We start from the raw sequence: 23,241 nt of genomic DNA, 5'->3' as shown, positions 1-23,241 counted from the left end.
CTAACTTTAAACAACAATACAACCACGCATTGACTTAGGTAAAGTTGCAAAAGTGTGATCGATGTGAAAAAGTTAAAAACAAATTAAAAGCCAGAGGAATAGAGCACCACGCTGCGCCTTTGTTTGGGTGGAGGGGTGGACAGGGAGTCGATATAGACCCGAGAGACAAATGGGGGGAGGGGGGGCAGGCAATGAGTTGAGCTATCCGGCCCAGCGGCAATTACATTGTTTTCTCCCCTCCCCCATCCAACCGTTTGGAAGAGGAGGAGGAGAAAGCGGAAGGGGTTATCCTTCTTTCTCCTAAGGTGAGTTGCGTTTCTCTTTTGCAGCGCTGCGAACTTAATTTCTCTCCTCCAAAGAAGGGTGTTTCATGGCAGCAAAAGTTGGTGCGCATTTCTTGCTTTCCCTTTCCTTGCTTTTCTTTTTCCTCTGTGCGGCGCATGTAAGATTAGATCCAGGGCAAAACAATTTTGTCCGAGGAGTGGAATTGTTCCTGGTGTGTTTTTGTACGCGTCACCGGCTTCCCATTGATAAAAACGGAGCCTATGAAACGGGTTCGGGCTGAGACTTGTTGCTTTGGAGAGACTAAGGGGACTGATGTGCTCACTCATACCGCTTGTAGATAAGCATGGAGTGGGGGGTCTCCTAGGGCGCCTAGTTTGTCTTTTCCACTCCCCCAAGTCTCTCCCCCCGTCTATTTGCTGGGAAATGGATCAGATTCCCATTAGCCGGAGGACAGGTGAAAGGCGTGATGGTTTGTTATTGTGGGATCGATGCTCGTTCCCGCCCCTCACTCTGCCTCCCTGTGCAACAGGTAGAGATGTCAAAAGCTGGGAAGGGCTGGTCACGGCCACGATGACGCTTTTGTTCTCCTCGGCTGGATGAAGTTTCCAAAAGCGAAAGGGAACAGTGCTAGCCAAATCCTTGTTGCCCATCCCCGTCCAGATCTCTCCCTCCATTCCACACCCCGCTCTGGTCGTGCGTGAGTATCCTTCTTTTCCAGTTTCATCAAACCGACCGCTCGTCCTTGGGAATCCTAAGAAAAGCCCAACATGACCGGTTCCGGATCCCACGGGATTGTGCTCAGTGACGGTCAGGGGGATCCAAACAAAGAGGTGCATCTACCGGAAATAATGACCGGAGAGATTCTCCTCCTTTGCCCCCCACCCGGCTCCATTAAAATTGTTTTTCTGGGAGGCTCAGTTAGAGGGAAGTTTTGAACTGCAGGCTGCGATCAGGCGTGAAGGAAAGACCCCCCCCCCCCCCATTTTTAAAAAAGTTGCAGGATCTAATCGATCTCAATTCAACGAGGGGGACGCTCAAGTTAGACCCGAGCTGCTGTTGGATACACTAGGACGAGGGTTGGGGGGAAAGAGGTGGGAGGGAAAAGGGGTGAGAGGGAGAAACCTGCTGCCGCTTGCTGGTTCTTTGTCTACTCAGAGAACTTGAACAAAAGAGGGAACTCGGATGAACTCTCTCCATCTCCCCTCTTGGGCTATCTGGTCTTTCAGCAGTTGCTTTAGGCTTTTTTAACTTTTCCCAAAGACTTGCAGACCTTCCCAACTATTCGCCAAAGAGTCTTGATTGTTCTTTTTCTCAAGTTAGAAAAGAGAGAAGGTGAGTTATGGTAGATTATTCTTTTCTTCTATGTGGCTTTGTGATCAGCTGAAAGTGGTAAGAGGAAGGTAGATTGCGGGATTCCTGGGGTGCGAGACCACTGGAATATCTGTTTGGGTCTGGTTGTTAACACTTGGGACTTGGGCTGTTGATTTTGTTAATGCCTGCAATCCTGTCACTTTGGATCTGCTTATGTAAGGCAGTTGGGCGAGCAAGGGTGGTGGGGAGAACACTGTTCTGCCTGGGAAGCGCCTTCTCCAGATTCAGATTGAGAAGCAGAATTTTATGAGTGAATAAAGGGAATCAAGAAGGCAATATTTAACAGATCAAACTGGGGAGAAAGAGGGCATTTTGGAAGGTGTAATGAATCTGCCTTGGTGAGGTGCAGGTGAATGCTGGTTCTTTGTGAGTTTGTGGAGCAAGGATAAATAGGAGCTAGGTAGCACCAGATAGCTATCCCAGTACCTGTACAAAAATAGAAGATCGCCTGAAGTTTTGGACCATTGTATAAGTACATCTCATTTGAAAGCAGTAAAATGGACCATCATTAAGAGGTAGGCACATTAATCTAGTTTCATGGAATACTTTTGAAAATCTTGTTTCTTTGTTTCAGGCAGTGTTGTAACTTTCCCCCCTTTGTTAAGTTCTGAAACTTTTATAGCTTTGTATTCTCATTTGTTCTTCTATGATCCTTACTTGATTTAACTTTATTATATAGTCAGAATTCTTCTGTTGTCATGCTGTAACAACCCATTGTCTTTATCTGCTTTCTCAAGTTGTTGTGTTCCTTTCAGCATACCTGTCCTTCCAACTTGTTCATATCTCTTTCCCACTGTTTACTGTGATTGGCTTTTCCATAATTTTAATCTACTGGCATATCTTTTCTTAGTCATTTCTTCTTTACGGACTCCTAGGACATGTCTACATTACACATTTTTACATGTTTAACAGTCATTTCCCTCCCATCAGTGAATCCTGGGAAGTGTAGTTTTGTGGGGCAGTCCTGAACAGTCTCCTCACATCTCAGATCTTTTTGGACTACAAGCTCCCACCAGTCTTGGTCCAAGTCAGCATAGCTAATGATCAGATATAATGGAAGCTGTAGGCAGAAACATCTAGAGGGATCCAAGTAAGGGAAGGTTGCTGTAATGGAATTTTCACCAAACACAAGGGCTGGTAGAAAACTAGTATTGGTTGGTATTGTAGATATACCTGTGGTTGTCCACTTGTTCCTTTACAAGTACATGCTGTATTCTCTGGGATCTATCCAGATGTTCAAATGACCACCTGGAATGGGTAGCCTTGTTGAACTGGCATAATGATAATACTGTGTTCTCCTGCCACAAGTATTAGAGTAGCATTCATGCCTATTCTACACTGGAATTTGTACTAGCATTGGTTGTTGTTGTAAGCACTGGTTGGGCTCTGCTAGTCAGATCTTTAGCACATTGGCATGTACATTACTACCTTTTAATTATTGTTATGTGACTAGGCCTTGTTAAGAGTCTTATAATGTATAATACATATATACTAGTTTTCCAGCTAAAAGGCTGGCATGAAAGTTTGGTATTGTACATTTCAAACAAAAACCATTTAAACACTTCATGCAGTTCAGCAGATACCATGCTTTGAGGATGGAATTGTGAGAGGAGAGACACATCTTCTAATTTGTCCTATTATCTTGTGCCTCATTGTTTAACTTCTGTTCTTAAAATATTTGTTTTCATTACTTAAATCTGCCTTTTTTGCTTATACCTGTGTTTAAAGCATTTCTTAAAATTCTTAAGAAGCAGGGCGAGGGAGTTATTATCTGAGTGCTTCAAGATATCTGCTGTGTGTAGGTTCCAAGGGCCTTTCAGTAGCAATGGAAACTTCAAGCCTAGTCAACTAGTCTGGGAGTTATGTAGTTGGTGTTTAGATTTGACATTAAGAAATTGTGGTGAATGCAAAGTGTGGCTGTTCTGTGGCTTCTCCAGTTTCCAAATTTAAGTAGGTTATGAAAAGGGTGATTGGCTTTCAAATGTTAAAGTCAAGAACAAGCTTTGGTTGTAGGAATCAGCTGTGGAATCTGGTTAGGAATGTTGGACGGCGGTTCTATTTGGAAATATTTCACATTGAACTTAATAAGGCTTACTTTTAAGTGGACACTTACAAAATTTAACTGGTCAAAAGCTAAAACCAGCATGTAAATGTCGAGTACCTAAATCCAAAAAAAACCACCAGTCCTGCCTATGTTATACAAGACCTCAGTGTATGTTATCTAAGCTTCTACCCAACATCTACATAAGTAAGGAAAATGGATGAAACCAAAGATATAAGTGGAATGCTACCATGTAGTGGCAGTAATAATGTTAGGAACCATATGTTAGTAAAGCTATATAGAAACAAAGTCCTGCCTATTCCATTGCAAAGTATGTTTAGAGGGCAGTTCTCATTGGAGAAGAATCCTTCAGCTGTCAGCTCATTTCCCCCTGAATATTCCTTTGCACAATGTGCTTTGATCTCTGTCAGTATTGCTCCATAATGTGAGTAGTTGCATGGAGTCCACCTATGTGTAATTCCAGTGCTGCGCAATCTCAGATTAAATATGGTTTCTGGAACACCTCAAGTGTATTGAAGAGCATATCTAAACAAACAGCATTGTACAGACCAAGTAGATATCAAAAAAATAAAGTAGATGTCAAACTAGAATAAAGTTTGAGTATTTTACCTTGTGAACACAGGTCTTGACATTCGTGAGTTAAAAGTAGTTTAGCTTAAGTTGGGGGTGGGATGGGACTGGGGGAAATTGATGTGTAAAAAAATGATGACAGCATTCCCTTCCATCGTTTCTTCATTACTTAGTTGCCCCATGGCAAGAAAGCTTTGCAGCTGAGAAGTAGTTGTTTGGCCTTTGTTGCATAGAGCAAAGTGTAATTTCTCCATAAATCTATAGGAACAAGCTATAAAATAAAGGTGAAAATTGTCAAGTCAGGGAAGCTTAGACTTTGGAATAAATTCTTGTCATAGTTTTCTCTTGATGATTTCTGAGTGGTGCTAGCCATCTTTCACTCTACTCTGTGTCAGTATATTGGATGAGCTTCCTATTTCATGTAAGTGATATCCTCTCTAATATGTAGTTTGTAACTCCTTAGATTTGTAGACACACCCAATATTTTAGTATCCAACAGTTTCAGCTGCTTGAGCAATGGTGGCCCTCTGGTTTTCATAATTTATTATGAATAATGCAAGAAATGAAGCTTGTGCTTTATACCAGAATCAAGTTGGCTGGAGAAAGTGTTCCACTGCTATTAGGTTTTATCAGGAAATGATAAGGCTCTAGAGATAAGGATAAGGTTCCAAAGCTCAACAAGTGAACAACTCTTTAGGAAAGCTTGCTTCCTAAATTCTCACAGAATCAATTAAGTTTACTAAAGATAAAATCAACAGTTGAGATAAAATGTGGTAACCTGTAATCATGCTTACACTTAACCTCAATATCATCAAACTCTCTGTGCTAATTTTTAAGTAGACTTTCATAGAATTGTGCTATAGTAAACACTTCTTAGACTGCAATCATACACATACTTAGGTGGTAGTGAGCCCTGTTAAAGTCAGTCCGATATACCTCTGAGTAGATGTGCCTAAGATGGCACTGCAAAGGATTTGCCTTTTGAGTAGCAAATAACACTGGCGGTATATTTGCAGCTGAGTTCTAAGCATTTAGTTGAAAAATCAGTGGGACTTAGTTCCAAGGAAGTATGCTTAGGATGACAGTTTTAGAATTAATTTACAACACAACTGTTGACATGTAATGCTACCAGAGCTTACAGCCTTTCATTTCTATTGAATAGGTAAAAAAAGTGTCAATGAAACAGAATGTTTGCCAAAACACTACTTCTGAATCCATGTGAAGCACAACCAGACGGATGCCATATTTTATGAACCTTCAAATAATGGAGTGGAGTACAGTGCAAATCAAGAAGAGATCAGTATTTGGATTTATAATGTACACATTTATGAACATTTATGGATTACAATATGCATCCAGCTTTCCTGTGGTTCAGATGAGGTATGTGCTCTCTAACCCTTTTAAAAGAAAAAAAGGTATGCTTCTTTATTCTGATGACAAACTTCTGTGTATTCCTTGTTATTTTGCACATCTGTTGTATTTTCTGAAATGAATGCATATATTAAATATGGTTTCTTACAGCTTATCTTTGAGAAAACTATTACAGTTTTTATTTTTTAATGTAAATGTTCAAGTTCAATCTTTTTTCTGGATTCAGACAAATGATAATCTACATTAAGGAGTTGAGTGTGGGTTGTCACTATGTGTGTTGTTGTGATGTCTGAACCCAACTGTGATAGCCAACCATGGTTTGTTTGCCACAAACAGCTCACCGTTTACAACCAAACAACAAATCATGCAGTTTTCTTCATGGGTTGCTCATGGTTAACAAACCATGGTTGGTTATTGCTACTGGGTTCTGACATCACAAAACCCATGCTCAACCATACACAACCCCTTGTATGTTATCCTGTTGTCTGATTTAGCCTACTTAGAGTATACTCATCTAAATCAATATGAGTTAATTTGGGATGACTAACTTAAGCTCTATTGATTCTAAGTAGGATTAAGCAGACACCCTTTTCTGGTTTTACGTGATCAAAGTGGCTGATGTGAAGTTAACATTTGACTTCAGAACCTCTGTGTTTTTTTTAGACTAAAGATTTGTCCATTGTTAAATACACCCATATAAAAGGTATCCCAGAAATGTCCTTGGTCTAAGTTGTGATTTCTGCATTGATTTTGTCTGCAAATTTTATATGCTAAGTATGTATTTAGGGCACAGTAGGAACTCCATGAAAATAGCTACTTTTGATGTGCATATTTTCTCCCAAATGATTTGTTGAGGTCTGTAAAAGATGTAGGGCAGTCAAGTGTACACTTCTGAAGAAAAGCATTGATGGTTGGTTTTCCTGGTGTGTGTGTGTGAAGAAACTTGCTTGTTGTTCCATTTGTAAAAATAACCCGCATTATATATTTCAATTTACAATATATTGATAGGTGTTTAGCAGTGTTACTGAAGTGATGTGGTACTTCCTCTAGCAAAATTTAACTTGCAGAGCCACATATTCTGGACAAACCATGTTCCTTTCCATGTGACTGTGGTATTTCCCCCTCACACATGCATGCTCACACACTTTTGACTTCTTGTACATGGTCGTTTTTGCAAAAGGCACTTCAAACAGTTTGAGGAGACAACTTAGCAGAATGTCCCCCTTCTGCTAACCATGGTGCCAGAGCAATCAAGAGCGTGCCCGTCGTACCATGCCTTAGCCAGGATCTTCTTGATATGTTGGTCAGCTGAGGATGGAGGCTGTGTTAAGGAGTTAAAGAAACAGGAAGAGCAGGAGAGGCACTTAGACCAGCAATATGAAATTACTTAAAGTTAAAAAGGATATTCAAGCAACTAATAAAGGCAAATGAATGGCACTTAGAAGGTTTAACAATATTTGGAGTTGCTTATTAATATAAACTGAAGCCAGTCCCTGGCTTTCTTTGTCAGCAGTAATATTGAGTGTTCATTTCTTCATAAATAGTATTTGTCCAGTGAATATCAGAAAAGAGGGATGTAGCTTACCACTTTCTGGCAAGAACTGCCTTAGCTGCCATGTACAGATAGAACAAGAATGTTTTCTGGCATCTTGAAGACTAGCAAATTTATTCTGGCATGAGCTTTCATGGACACTGTACAAGCATGAAGTGTTCACCTCAAAGTGGCAGGTTTATGTACATGTGGTAGGGAAGGAGAATGCAAATGCCATGGACAGAGAACTGAAAGGCAAAAAGTAGAGACAGCAATAATTGGGTGATAACAGAAATATAATTACAATGGTGGGCAGAATTATCATGTAATGCAATAAAAACACGTTGTCCTTGTTCAAACTATAGGTTTTCCTGGACTGTATTTTCAGCAATTTAGCATTGGTATCTGTCACTGAATCTTCCTTCTTCAAGAAATTCCATCTCCAAGTCATGGACAGAGTGTTCATTTTCATGACACCAGTGTCCCTGTGAGTTGCAGTGCACGAGGACTAGCATTGTGAATATTCCAGATGCAGCAGGGGGTTGCTGTGGTCTATTATGATGTGCAAACCCAGGTCGGGTAGCTTACTTCCCTGGTTAACAAGCCACCCCAGAGCCCTACTGCAGCAAATGAGTTTCGACAGGCTTTTAACCCATGGCAACATCCCCCCTAGCCCAGGTTTGCAAGCTGCAGCTTCAGCATTCACAGTGATGTTCACATGCACCACAACCCAGCAATCATGCAAACTGGATCGGGGAGACTATCATGCACCTGTAGTGGTTTATACATATTGTTATTCCTGATGTCACACTTGTATCTGTCTATTCTTTTGCACAGAGACTGGCCTGTTTGTCCTATTGGAAAATCAGTAGGACATGCTGGCAAATAATGTCATCTGTCTTGCTGGAATATGAGCAAGTGCATGAACTCTTGATGCATTATTGGGTCCTGTAGAAATGTTGTCAGAGTGGGGCAAGATTTGGCACCTGGGTCTGCCACAGAGCTTGATTATTGTGTCCGTGTGTCTATTCTTAGCTTTGTTACTGATGGTAAAATAACTGTTTAGGCTGGACAACTGTTTGTTAGCCAGGAATTGAATGGCATCTATCACTCAAAGCCCGCAAGAAGGAAGTGTTTTTGTCTAGGATGGATTGTGGTTCACTGATGATATGTTTTTATTGTTTCTTGTTGAAACTATAGGTGACACCCAGTGGCGTTTTCTTGTAGTCTCTTTGAAATCTGCCCTGTAGATATGTCTTGCATAAAGCGAGAGGTCTTTTTAGAAATATGTGTAGTATGGGTATAATTAAGTCTTTTGGAATGCAGTAACCAATAATGGAATGGTTTCTGGCTGTGTACTTTTTTTTAGTATATACGTTTAAGGTATGCAGAGCTTTATCAGGGTTATTTAAGCATTTTGGTCTTATTTTTGTATGTTTCAGAAAATGGCAATCAAAATATGGAGTCTTTGTCTTAATCTTTTGCAGTTCAGACATTTTTACAACTAAGAATTTCCTCACAAGTTTATTGGGTGTGGAATGGGTTTAAAAATGGGATGGGAGCAAGAGAAAAGGAAGGGCCTTCATCATGGCAGCCAAAATTTTTTGAGACTGAGAGGAAGACAGGGATGTATGTGAAATTAGTTTTTGTTTTCATCAGGATGTATCCTGTTTGCACCAATTAGATTGAACACAAACTCAGGAGCAATTTGCGACTGAAGTACATACATTTCTGTGTCATATCATTCATGGACCAAAACATTTGAAAAATATGCATGAAAACTGCATGCTTTGTATACATTTCTCAAAATAGGTTTTAATCAATGGGAGAAGAGTGTGCATTTTACAAAATGTGTCATGTTGCTGTGTATGTTTGAAAAAAATAATGAAACTATACATGGAGTTTCATATGGAAAGAAAAAAACCCCTTGCAATCTGCTAAGGACTTAAGCCTAGACAACCTTCTAGTGGCTCTGAAGAACTTTGAATTCAAGGTTTGATGATTCACATGTCCCTAAAGGAGCATGAGAAAATTGCTTCATCGCTCTTTGGCTAATAGGGGAATTAGAAGGGCACACTTGCTTGGATATAAACTGTGCCCTAAACAGGCTCATTGTTAACAGAAACCTTTAGAAGTACTGAGCAAGGGGTCCCTGATTCCCAAGCATCGACATGGTGACTGTGAAGTATTGGCTTCCCTTAGGTCTTGACACTAACCTGTACTTCTCCTTCAGCTATTGGTATGGATACATCCCTAAATCTTGAAGACTGAGATTGTGCAGAGCAGAAGGGCCGAACTGCCTGCAAGGACCCTTGTGAACACATGGCAATGGGGAAAGGAAGAGAAATAGGAATGATATGCTCAGTAGAAAACTTTATGTGAATGCATATCCTCTTTTTTAAAAATGGTATTGGGATTAAAGTGTTGTCAGCAAACTGGTATCACACTAAACAACTAAGTGCAATGTTCACTTTACTATTTGTTTGCAGAAGTAGGTACTATTTGCGACTCACTCGTCTCATATTTATTAACTTGTGTATGTCCTATACGGAGCTGAGTGCAGAACTTCTGTGATGCCCTTAATTGTTCTTAGCTTGCTGCTTAATTGTAGGGTTTTTTCCTCTTCTGAGGCTTAAAGCTATGACCAGGTGGTAGTTCTATGCAAACGTTAAGAACTTAGTGCATTTTATACAAGGTAGGATTTTTGTCTGGTTGGAGAGCGCTTCTCTTGCACAGGAATGCAAGTAGGATACGGTAGCATCATATCCTCACTTATGTTTGTTCCTTTCCACACATTTGGTTCCATTCACTAAGCAGTATTTACCTTTTAAAGGAGCATGAACATTGTGCAGATATGATGCTCAGTGGTTGTCAAACACACCGAGTGCTTATGTGGGACTGTGGCACCATCAGAATGCACGTGGGTGAATTGCTAGTCCAAAGCATCCCTAAAGCATTGCGTCCATATATGCCCTCCCGCCCCCTGCGACCAGCGAGGAAGGCCCTTCTCTGGGAGCCCTCCGTGAAGGATATTAGGAGGGTAAGTACCCAGAGGAGGGCTTTCTCTGCGGTGGTGCCCCACCTATGGAATGCGCTCCCCAGAGAGGTCCGCCTGGCGCCGTCGTTATTTGTTTTTCAGTGCCAGGCCAAGACCTTTTTATTTAAACAATATTTTAATTGTTAATCGGTTGTTTTATTTGTGGTTTTAAATTATGGCCGAGAAACTCCAAATTTTTAATGTTATTCTATTCTTTGTTTATTTATTTTATTTGTAAGCCGCCCCGAGGCTTCGGTGATGGGTGCAGCATAAAAATGTTAGAGAGAGAGAGAGAGAGAGAGAGAGAGAGAGAGAGAGAGAGAGAGAGAGAGAGAGAGAGAGAGAGGCAGGCTTGTCTGGCTCCTTCTCATGTGCAATGAGACTGTTACCAATGTATAAAACTGATGAGTTTCTGAATGAATTATTTCTAGTCTCTATAATCCTTATTCATGAATGGATGGGTAGAAATCACAGTTTAAGCCACCTATTCTTCTTTCTAAAGCTCTTCAGTGTTTCCATTTTGTGCAGGCACATCCCTTTGGCCCCTTGCCCCAGTGTGCAAGGCGCTTGCTAATCTTGCACGCTGAACTCAGAGACATGCCAAAGTTCTCTGTATAGGCCACACATGTTTTTAGAGAGCATTCCAGATCTCTAATTAGTTTCAGAAAAACTTGTTCCTTCTCACTTAACATGCAGTTCTCAAGTTTTAAACAGCATAATTCGATTTTGCATTATGGTACTCTGTATCATAATTATAACAAGTATTTTTAATGACCATATTTCACTTTTATAGCAAAACTCTATTGCTCTGAGCAGCAAAAGGCTCGCCACTGTCAGCACACATGATGGCAACTGTTGGGCAGAGGGTTGGAGGCACATGTTCCTTATGTATTGCAGGGCAGCCAAGCAGAAAAGCACTGCCCAGTGCTTGTTATTTCTCTGGAATTTAGGCTCCTGGGTCTGAGCCAGGTATTGGCAACACTTGCTCTGAAGTTCACAAAACTGAACTAGCAAGCCCTCCCAGTTGCATAGATCACAAGCTCTGCCTTTTCTATCAGTCTGCCTTGGCCTTTTTCAAAGCCATATGTGAGAGCTGCTGTGCCCTTGAGGATAGGCAAATCAATAAGTGCTCTGTGTGTGTGGTGTGTGAGGCAGGATGGATGGATGGAAGAGAGATCCGTCTTTTTACTTTGTAGCGCCACTCTAAAGGTTTAATATACAAAGTACTTTTTAGAAGAGGGTAGGCTATGCTTGTTTTATTATACTGATACTAACCCAGTCAAGTAATTGATTAATGCATCGGATGGTTTTTGAAGAATTTTTGGATACTGCATCAGCTTAGACTGGATGAATAGTTGTTCCAGGATCCAAAATACTGATATTGACCTTTAAGGACCTTGATGGCCTGGAAGATTATTATATGAACTAGCACTGGCTTTAAGATTGACTTCGGAGGCTTTGCTTTTAAGCTTGATGTTACCAATATAAATATTATTTGGATCTAAGAGACAGGCCCTTTTTAGTGATGGCACCATGGCTGTGGAATCTCTCCCTACTGGCATTCAGAAGTCTCCCTTCCTTACTTCCTTCCTTTTTTCATATATAGAATGTTTAATACATGCCTTTTATTTAGGCAGGATTTTAGTGTCCAACTTTCTGCTGCTGTTAATCTTTTTTCCACTAGCTTTTTGTTCATTTAATTTAATAATGTATTTGTATGCATCTTTAACATGTGTTCAATATTTTTGTTTATATTTAAAAGGATAATGAATATGTGATTGCATATTCATAGTTTAGGCACTAGGTTCTTTTACAAATCACACTCTTTCAGTGTAAGCATCAGAAAACTAGTCTTTATGATGCCAGAAGATTCTCTGTTGCTATTGCTGCAATAGACAAATACTCTCTGGAAATTGCCTTGAAATTGAATAGTTTACCTTCACATTTGTTAGCTTCCATGGCATAATCAGAAGTATCTTGATTGGGTTTTCTCTGTTAGTACATAAAAGAAAGCTTTGCCCTTTACCATGAAATGTAAATGTGTTGTGTTTGGTTTGTTCTTTTGCAGGACAAAATTGGCGAGTTTGCTTTTTCATTACATCTTCCCTCCACCGTTTTCTCTGGGTTAGCTCTTCAGGTGACTTCCAATGCAGGGCCATGCTAAATGCTCTGCTACCAACACAAAAGCTCTAAGTTCCAAAAAGACCACTTTTTCATTTCTCTCTACAAAGACATTGAACAGTGCCAGACCTGGGTCACAATGGATCGTTTGTTCATTCTTGACACTCCCTTGAACACCGTAAGACTTCTATGGAGGCTCACAAATATATGATCCTTTGTTCAGACCCCTTCCCACAGACTGTGAAGTAGCCCCCAGTTATGCAGGGTAACCTTGGGGGTGTAGTACCTTGGCACTATATAAAATGTTCCATAAAATAATTTTCCAGACAAAACTTCCAGTCATTTAGCCACTTCAGTATTAATATACAGAGGCACAGGCTGGGAGAGGCACAGGCTAGGAGAGAGTGCTGAGTGGCGAGGGGACTGGTGAAGGCAAAGTAGGAGCTGGGCAGAGGAGCAGAGGGCCAGGAGCAGCAGAGAGGAAGGGAGGCGGGGCCAGAGAGGCTAGAGGGGCCAGGAGGAAGCAGATGGGCGGGGCCACTGGCCTGAGGGACTGATAAGGCCACGCTCAGCCACCCCAAGCCCTTTTGGCTCTGGCCTCTTGGCGTCGTCCCTTGTCTGCATCCCTTAGTTGCTGCCCGGACGGCCCCGGGACTCTCTTCCCTGGAGGGCTGAGGGTTTTTTTTGTTTGTTTCTTTTGTTTTATTGCTTTGTTTTTCTTTGTTTTTTGTTTTGTGCTGTTCTGTGCTTTGTTTTCCTTTGTTTTTCTTCCAATTTAAATTTGATTTTATCCGTGTGTGTGTGCGTGCGGGTTTTTGTCTGGGAGAACTGGGTGAGTGAGGGGTACTGCAGGACAGACAAGGCGGGGGACCAGGGTAGGATGTCGGAATAGTTCCCAATGGCAGACCAGGAGATGGCCTTGGCAGGAGTCACAGGTGTTGCTGTCCACTGTGACAGCTGCGACATGTTTGCCCTTCTCCCCTAGGAGAGGCAGGGTTACACTTGCCCTCAGTGTAAGTTGGTGGTCCTGCTACAGGAGGAGGTGAGGTGCCTGAGGGCTGAGAGAGCTCTCCTGCCCCCCACCGGGAGCACCCCCCCTCTGGACAGAGGGTTGAGGGAGAGGCCATGGGAGGATCAGACGGGGAGACATGGAGGCATGTCACCCACAGGAGGAGAAGGCCAGCACGGCCTCCTCCTTCTCCTGACACCAATCTGGAGCTGGGAAACAGGTTCTCTCCTCTTGGGGAGGCTGGGGCTGATGAGGCCTCAGGGGACCAGCAGGACCCCCGGCCTGGGACCACAAGTGGCAAGGGGGGCGCTGCAGGAGAGGCGAGGGCCAGGGCAAGGCCGCCCACCACCTCCAGGAAGACATGGCGGCAGGTGATTGTTGTTGGGGACTCCCTGCTGAGGGGCACTGAGGTGGTGGTGTGCCGCCCCAACCTGGAGACAAGGGAGGTTTGCTGCCTGCTGGGCGCACGCTTCCGGCATGTGAAGGGCAGAGTGGAGCATCTTGTTCACTCTGGAGGTCACCAGCCGCTCCTGGTGATCCTTGTGGGCACAAACAATGTGGCCAGGCTGGGTGTGGGATCACCAGGGGCTTCAAGGCCTTGGGGAAGAAACTCAGGGAGCTAAAGGCCCAAGTGGTCTTCTTGTCGATCTTACCAGTCTGGGGATTTGGGCCAGGAAGGGACAGGAGGGTCTCCGAGGTGAGCGACTGGCTTAGGGTGTGGTGCCAGAAGGAACGCTTCGGGTTCCTTGACCACAGCACTCAGTTTCTTGCCAATGGATTTCTGGCAAGGGATGGGTTACACCTCACGAGGATGGGGAAAAGGTCCTTTGGAGATGCTCTAGCGAGCTTTGTCCGGAAGACTTTAAACTGAGCCGGGCGGGGGGGTGGGTTCAGGCCCCCCAGAAACGTGTCTGCACTGGAAAAGTGTGGGGAGAGGATCAGGGCTCTGGGAGCAGGGTTTTAGAGGTACTGCAGGGACTGGCAGGACTCCTACTGAGAGGGGCCAGGTATCAGGGAGGATGGGAGGAAGGAGGAGGCTGGGGACTCCAAGGAAAGGAACCGGTGGGAAGGAGTTGAGGTGCATGTACACCAATGCAAGGAACATGGGTAATAACTAGGAAGAACTTGAAACTCTTCTGGGAATAGGAGGGTATGACCTGGTGGGAATCACAGAAACTTGGTGGGATGAAAGGCAAGTCTGGAATGTGAACAAAGAGTGGTATCACCTTTTTAGAAAGGACAGGAAGGGAAAGAGGGGTGGGGACATGGCTTCATACATCTGGGAAGGGATAGGGTGCAGTGAGATAGAATGTAGCACAGATGGGGATTCGGCAGAGGCAGTCTGGGTGAAACTTAGGGGTTTTGACAAGGAAAGGGACCTGACAGCGAGGGTATGTTATCGCCCTCCAGGTCAACTTGAGACCCTGGATGATGTCTTGACAGGCCAGATTCTAAAGATATCTCGGGGGAGAGACAGTAATTATGGGAGAATTCATTCTCCCGGATATTAGCTGGGAGACTCACTCGGCAGTGACAGCCAGGTCACGTCACTTCCTAGAGGCTATAGAGGGAGGGTTTTTCACACAGAGGGTCCGAGAGGCGACAAGGGGGGAAAACATCCTTGACTTGGTCTTGACCAGTAGAGAGGAGCTGATAGATGAAGTAAAGATAAGGGGAGCTCTGGATGCGAGTGATCACTTCATCCTTTGCTTTGAGATCAGGGAACTGGGAACATGCCGCAGGTCGAGCACTAGAAGCTGGGACTTCAAGAGGGCCAACTTTGGCCAACTGAAGGCCAGACTGGGGAAAGTCTCCTGGGATAGGTTACTGGAAGATAAGTGAGTTGAGGAGGGGTGGATGGCACTCAAAAGGGAGGTTTTGGAGGCGCAAGCCTTGATGATACCTCTAGTTAGTAAGGTAGGGAGGCGGAGGAGAGCGCCGCCATGGATGCCAAAGGAGGTGGTTAGAGGGATTAGATGAAAGAGGAACCTCCATAGGAAATGGGTACTGGGGCAAATAGACAAAAGGGTATACCGGGAGGAGGAGGAGGCCTGTTGCAGAAGGATTCTTCGCAAGGCTAAGGCTGATTGCGAGCTGAGACTTGCCAAGAATATCAAGAGCAACAAAAAGGGCTTCTTTCAGCATGTAAATAGGAAGAGGAAGGGGAGACAAGTGGTGGGACCATTAAATAAGGAGGAAGGAGATCCAGTGACTGATACGAGGGAACAGGCACAGATGCTAAATGACTATTTTGCCTCTGTGTTCTCCCCAAAGCAGGACGGGGGATATCCACATAGATTAGATGAGGCTGGGGACTTAGGGGCACAGGTTAGAGTCACCCCCCTTGAAGTCGAGGGGCTCCTCAGGGCATTGGACATTACAAAGGCGGCAGGCCCTGATGAGTTACACCTGAGAGTACTTAGAGAGTTGGCAGGGTTTCTCTCACATCCGCTGGCCTCCATTTTTCAGGCCTCGTGGAGAACAGGTGAAGTTCCAGAGGACTGGAGGGTGGCATCAGTGGTCCCAATTTTCAAAAAGGGTAATAGAATGGGGAATTACAGACCTGTTAGCCTTACATCCATTGTACGAAAAACAATGGAAAGGCTCATAATAGAGAGAGATCCAGTGATGCTAGATAGGGAAGGGAGGCTGACAGCCACACAACACGGCTTCTGCAAAAAAAGTCCTGCCAGACAAACCTTATGGAATTCTATGACAAGGTTTCGAGATGGCTAGATGGAGGGGATGCAGTGGATGTGGTATACCTGGATTTCAGCAAGGCCTTTGACAAAGTGCCCCATGATATCCTGGTGGAGAAACTGAGGAGTTTTGGGATACACCAAAGCACTGTCCGGTGGATTAGGGCATGGTTGACTGACTGAAAGCAGAGGGTAACCGTTAGTGGGGAATCATCGGGGTGGTGGCCAATGACAAGCGGGATCCCCCAGGGCTCTGTCCTGGGGCCAATCCTGTTTAATCTTTTCATAAATGACATGGAAGAAGGGGTGAACAGTCTGCTGATTAAATTCGCAGATGACACTAAAACTGGAGCAGTGGCCACAACTGAGGAGCAGGTACTCCAGATCCAAAAGGATCTGGACAGACTATGGAAGTGGGCAGGAGACAACAGGATGGCGTTCAATGTGGATAAGTGCAAGGTCTTGCACTTGGGGCATAGGAATAGGTGTCATAAGTACAGGTTAGGTGGCAAGTGGCTGGAGAGCAGCACTTGTGAAAGGGACCTTGGGGTACTGGTTGACTGCAGGCTTAACATGAGTCAGCAGTGTGATGCGGTGGTCAAGAGGGCGAACGCCACCCTTGGTTGCATAGCCAGAAGCGTGGCGGTATTACTAGCACTCTATACGACTCTGGTGCGCCCACAACTGGAGTATTGTGCTCAGTTTTGGACCCCTCATAACAGAAAGGATATAGCCAGGTTAGAGTCAGTGCAGCGTTGGGCCACAAGGTTGGTGGCTGGTTTGCAGGGGATGCCGTATGAGGCGAGACTGAGGGAACTGGGTCTCTTCAGCCTGAAGAAGAGGAGACTCAGAGGGGATATGTTGGCGACATACAGGTATGTGAGGGGATGTCAAATGGAGATGGGTAGAGACCTGTTCTCCCCTGCAGAGGAAGGCAGGACACGCTCCAATGGAGCAAAGCTTAGAGAGCCAAGGTTCCATTTGGATTCCAGGAAGCACTTCCTGACAGTTAGGACCCCGAGGGTGTGGAATGGGCTTCCACGCGGTTGTTGAGGCCCCATCAGTGCGGGTGTTCAAAGATAGGCTGGACATGCTCATGGTGGGCATGTTGTGAGCGGAGCCAGCTGGTGCTGGAGGTCAGACTAGATGGCCCGGGAGACCCCTTCTGACTCGCTCTGTTTCTATGTTTCTAATATACATGGTCTTTATTTAGCTGATAGCTTGCAGACTAGAAGGGCTGTAATTCACTGATGCTGTACAGGCCTTGCATGCAAAAGGTTCTGGATTCAATTCTTAGCATCTCCAGATAGGGCTGGACAAGATTTTGCTGAAACCCTGAAAGAAACACTTCTGGTCCTCTCCCATAACACTGGAACCTGGAGTCAGCCCAGTGTTTGGTGGGAGGTTTAGGACAGATATAAGGAAGTACTTCTTCACACAGCATATAGTTAAATTGTGGAATTTGCTGCCACGGGTAGTGGTGATGGCCACCAGCCTGGATGTTGTTGAAAAAGGATTGACCGGTTCATGGAGGAAAAGGCAATCAGTGGCTACTGGCCTTGCTGGCTGAGTGCTGCCTCCTGTACCAGAGACACCATGCGTACATACACCTGGGAGCTTGGGCAGATGGGCTTGAGGGATTCTGTTGGCAGCTGATTTGCCACCATGTGTACAAGTGCAGGACTAGATGGAACTTTGGCCTCATTCAGCATGGCTTCCCTTATATTCTTATGGTCAGTGTTAACAGTGCTGTGTGAAAAGGACTGATATTCTGATTCCATATCAAGCAGCACCCTATGTGCTTGGGTAACTTTGCTGGATCTTTAACAATCCCTTTAGTTTTTAATCAAGGTACTGTAAGATTTTTATTTTTATTTTGCCCAGAGTTCCACTTTTAAAGAAAGGAAGCAGTGAGATGATGTGAAGTAGGGTTAGATGTCTGCAGGCATCTGAATGGAGCTATGGTGACATGTCTGGTAGCCTTTGTCTAGCTGCTGTCCATCTGAACCTGTGTAGGATCCAGGTAGAGCATCTGGCGGAGTTGCTGATTTGCTTTTTAAATCAAGCCTTAGTTAAGTTTGCTCCTATTCTTCAGAGAGATTTAAATAATTGAATTGAGATTTTTCACATACCTTCTGCTGTGTTCCTGGATTAAAGTGAGCTTTACAGCAAATACTTAGAGGAGTTTATGATTGATTTACTATGTTTTTACTATGTTTAGCAGTGACTGCTAAAATATTTTCCTTTCTTCCTTACTGTTTTTTCTCAACTGGAGTTTTTAAATTCTAGGAGCTGAGTGTCTCAGTCTGATATTCCTGTTCTGTGCTTGTTCCTTGCTATAGGATATTGGATAGGCTGTGGGATATTGGATACTTATAATTAATTTGATTCCAAGCTAGCTTTCCAGTAAGAGAGCTTTTGACATCACTTTATCTGGGTCAAGGAGGGCTGACACTAAATATTGGGGCAATTTATTATTCCTTTGCTTTGCCACCCAGGAAGTTTTCTTAAGCATGTTGCAACCAAAGAGGAATTTAGGCTCAGACAGTGCCTGGATGAAAAGCACTTGAACACTTAGAAGATCTTCATAAATCTGATTATTATTCCCCTGTATTTTCCAAAAATACCTTAACAGGAATCCAAGAAATCAGAATCAGATTAGAACTGTGTGGAAATAGCCTCTTGAAACTCTCCAGTCTATTAATGGATAAAGAAATTGAGAGGGGCAATTTCACTGCATTTCTCCAGGGGAGGAAGAAATTTCCCAACAGTTCCTTGCAAATCAGGTTTATCATTGGCAGATGATGTTCCTGCCTGCCTCCCTGCCTTGCCTCCTTCCTTCCTTCCTTCCTTCCTTCTGTTAGTCAGTCCTTCCTTCCTTCCTTCTTGTAAGGCTTTTGGGTGGTTTCTCTCCCCAGCTGTTTTAACTGCTGGCCCCATTTAGCATTTACCAGAATGTAAATGTGAATGGAGCTGTGTTGTTTCTAGCTCCAGGGAAGAGGTGGAGCTAGTTCTGGACCAAAAGTGCCCCCCCACCCGTTTCTTCTCCCTTGAAAACCTTCTTTGTTCTATCTCATTCTCAGGGTGTTTTGTAATGTATTTTTGTGATTTTTTTAAAAAAACTTGCAAAGCAGCCAAAGGTTCTCTTAGTGCTTTTTCTTTCTATTACACATCTCTTGTTCTGCAGCCTCCCTGGCTGCCAGTGCTTTCCTGATCTGAAAAAGCCCCGTGGAAGGAATTAACTCAGGGTGTCTTCCCTGGTTTTTGCTTAAAGCACGGGAAGTTAAGGAGGATTCAGAAAGGTGCTTGTTGCATGAAAGACAGGACACTTGTGTGCAGTTCTTGGCCATCTCCTAAGGTAAGCACAAGAGCACAAACTGAAACCCTGACAATTTTTCCAATTTTTTCTTTTCCTAAAAGAATAGGAAATTGAATGAGAATGGCTGAACAAATGCAGGAGACATAATGGGCTAACAATGTAGATCCCTTACAGTGAGGATGGAATTTGGAGATTCAGTCAGACCGAAAGATTTATCCTGCTCTTGGATACACAGAAGATACAAGTATGGTACATCAATTATAAATGCATCTGTTGGGGCAATGAGATTTGTGAGCAATCTCCCAGTCTATTTTGTCAAGTGGCAGGCTGGAATGTGTTTTTGTGGGTAAGTAGATCCATTAGCAAGATAGAGCTGTAATAATATTCCACTTCAAATGGAGCTCTTCCTTGACAGAAATTATGCTTGAAAGCCAGTACCCTAGTCTTCTTTCAACATCACAGAATCATTGTAATTGAAAGAACAGCTTATAATTGGACTGCAGATTAATTCCCAATTTGGCCCCTGATTTGTTGCCCTCTCCGGTGTTTGTCTGATGAAACAAACTGTGAATTGTTTTTCCAATTCTTGGATTGTTTGTTTCTCCCCTTTGTTTGCTCCCTCCCACATCCCAAATATTTATGTGCTGTTGTAAAATGGCTGTTTCTTTTTATTCACTCTTGCTTGCTTTCTCTACACTCTGGTGAAACAACCCATGAACAAGCTATGGTTCTGTGTTCACACATGACAACAACCCATGTTTAAGCAATCCAGAGTTCACAAGCTAATAAGGTACCATAAGCATTCTTTCTTGGTTGTTCATGGTTAACAAACAATAGTTTGTTAGCATATCTGCATTCATTCATCACAGAATTAAACAGGTCTTTTAAACTTTTTTGAGCACTCGGGCTGTTTTCCTGGGAGCCCATCATAAGCTTCACAATGCAAATCTGGTCCTCCTTATTGTATATGGGGCAGATCTGGTGTTTCCTATTGTAGCCGCCATCTTTGCCTTCCTCACTGAAGATAGAATGGGTGAGTTTGATAGACAACATAGATATATGATTCCTCTTATGACCATTTACTCCTCACATGTGCATAAACACGTCAAAGTTGAACTGATTTTGTAATTCAGGTCTTCACAATAGGTTGAGTAAGGGTTATCATTGCATCATAGGTTGTTATTGAACCATGACTTATTTTTATGTGCAAACCCTGCACTATGGTTTGTTGTTGGCTTATAAATTTTGGCTTATTCTTCATTAACAACCCATAGTTAAATCACAGTATAGGGTTAATACTGATTCATTTATTCATTCATTTTAATTTTTATATACCCCCCATTCCCATAGGGTCTGGGCAGTTTATTGATATGACAACCCATACTCAATCTGTACTCTGGGTTGTCTTTACATGTGAACCAGGCCAGTTCCTGATTTTTGCATTATGAAGGCCACAGTGAGTCTCAGTCTTGTAAGCCATGGTGTCTTGAAATAAAATCACTTCCTTTTGTCATGTTAGTGCAGACATGGTCACTGGAAATAAAGTTATAAAGATCTGGAATTGAATCCAGAAGGGTTCTTTCCCCTCACAAAGCATCTTCTCTGCCCGCTCCTCTCCAAAGAATAATTCTGGCTAAAAGTTTGTACTTCAACTTGCAGCATTCCTGGAACAGCAGCTCATGTCAAACTATTTACAGTATGTGTTCATGTGTTTCATATTATGAAATTAATTTTAATGGCCAGATAGTGCAATTAGCAGTCTCTCACCTTTCACTTTTATAAGGAGATTGTTTCCACATGCTGCTTATGATGGTGGAAAAAATTATAATTTCTCAGAGATATATTACTACTTCCATTTGTTAAAATCATATTTAAATTTATGAATGATTCAGATTACCATAGTAATGATACTATGGTGGTATTATACCATTCAGCTAGGAATGTTACTAGAGACAGATAAAAATTTCAGCTTCCTGTTTGCCTTGCGATGCTGATGGGGCGGGAAAGAAGTTACTGCATGGAAGAACTGGTATATGTAATAGGATGCTTAATCCTTCTTCTTCTCTCCAACCCGCCCTCCCACCACCACCACCACCACAAGCTTCCAGGTGCTTCCTCTTCATTTTATTGTCAACTCTGAAACCAGAAATAAGTGCAAATACAGGAGGAAATGGCTTGGGGAGATCTGGTTAGTGAGAGAAGGATTTAAGATAGTCATATATTCTGGGAGTTGTATTCCAAAACATCTGGAGGGCAAGAGGCTGGGCAAGGCTGCATTTATGGAGGGGATAATATTCTCTTTTCACATTCTTGCTTCAGGTGGAAATCTAATGGCAGTCTTTATAATGTTGCCTTCATATCTGTTAATTGTCAGTTTATATGTTCTTTTGGCTTAACAGTGATCTTGATTTCCATTTAATGACTGATGCTTGTTAGCCTCATATACTATAGAATATAATCCTTGGTTGGTTTGAGAACAACATAAGAACCCCCCGCTGGTTCAGCCCAAAGGCCTAATCCTGCATTCTTTTCCCCTGGTAGCCAGTCAGATGCCTATTAGATTTGCATGATATTTTGATGTTATTCTGCAGAAACTAATATAAAGAGATATACCAATGTCACAGACCTTTTCAAAGTAATTGCCTGATAAGCTGCTTGATCTGTAGGCATGCAGATTAATTTCAATTAGTGTGTGAATTTCCCAACTTTCACCTTCTCCAGAAGAAACCATCTTCCATTAAATGGCTTTCCCATTTCAAAATGGCCTGGCCTTGAGCTGATACAATGAGGCAAAGTGCAACACCCACCATGGAAACACAGCTAAATGCTGTATTCGGAGCCCTCCACCATCCATGGTCACAGTTTCTTTCCTGTTCTTACCCCACTTAATGATAGTATAGCTGAACAGTATTATCTCTGTGGTCAGCTTGGATTTGTTGTAGGAAATGTGAGTTTGTGAATAGTTCCATTGATTTCCAGCATAATGCTGCACTGTCCTTCCTGCATCTAAAACGTTCCTGCTAATTCTCAGTCACACTCCAGATTCACTTGGGTTTTGAGTACATGCTTATGTGTAGTACTGTTTAGGAAGAATTCATAGTTATTATTAGCAGCTAGTACTACAGCCAGAGGGTTAGCATTATACACATGTCTCTTGTTTAAGCTTTGCCATTGTAGCAGTCATTCTTGTGTTTGCTGTACCAAAATGGAAATAGTCTACAGTGTATCCAAAGAATTCTCTTTTTATTTGAAAGAGATGAAGGCAGGCCTTACTAAAAATTCTAAAATGTGTTGCAGTGTTTCTCGTGATTCAGTGATTCTTGTGCTTTGTTTTTTTCTTAAGTTTCTGAAATCTACATTGATAATATGTATATTTAAACAAACAAAAACAGAAACAACTGAGCTAAATGAGATCTGTGCAGTTTTGCAGAAAATCTGCTTTCCTTTATCTTTAATTAAAGAAATGGTCCCTGTATGGAGCTACAGGTTTCAATAAAGATCATAATTTGCGAATTAATATTTTCTTTGTATGGTGCCATTCCTTCAAAAAATGCCTGTAATGGGTGGGATTATTCCAATAATTAGATTATGATATAATCTTGATTGATTTGTTAGGTTTTTATGTGCCATCATTACAGTTATATTTCTTGGCTCATTTACTTACATTTATTCAGCAGAACTTTGTTGATGGGGCTGAGGTGTTCTGAGTTTGGTGCAAGAGAATCTCCTGGCCTCTCTTTTAGCTCCCTTCCTCTCTCACTGCTTTTCTTTATAGCATAGTGTCTGTCCAATTTTTAAAAGCCTTATATGGCCACTGGTCAGAATGATCATACTAATTTTCCTATAGACTTAGAGTTCATTGGTTA

The 23,241-nt window shown here is 42.8% G+C and overlaps 1 long non-coding RNA gene across 5 annotated transcripts in view; it reads left to right on the top strand.

Moving 5' to 3' along the window:
* The first annotated feature begins 700 nt into the window (after window positions 1–700).
* Window positions 701–23,241, top strand: part of LOC123021566 — a 255,000-nt gene continuing 232,459 nt past the window's right edge. For 3 of the 5 annotated variants that reach the window (XR_006414343.1, XR_006414345.1, XR_006414342.1), the window contains exons 1-2: window positions 701–982; window positions 5,451–5,668. This is a non-coding gene — a long non-coding RNA (uncharacterized LOC123021566). Of the gene's footprint in view, window positions 983–1,470; window positions 2,172–5,450; window positions 5,669–23,241 lie in introns of those variants that run through there. The other 2 variants (XR_006414346.1, XR_006414344.1) reach the window with 2 other exon arrangements.

Source organism: Varanus komodoensis, unplaced genomic scaffold (genome assembly GCF_004798865.1).
Source record: "Varanus komodoensis strain SLA01 unplaced genomic scaffold, ASM479886v1 scaffold17, whole genome shotgun sequence".
Taxonomy (NCBI): Eukaryota; Metazoa; Chordata; class Lepidosauria; order Squamata; family Varanidae; genus Varanus; species Varanus komodoensis.
This window is presented reverse-complemented; position numbering and strand designations above follow the sequence as displayed.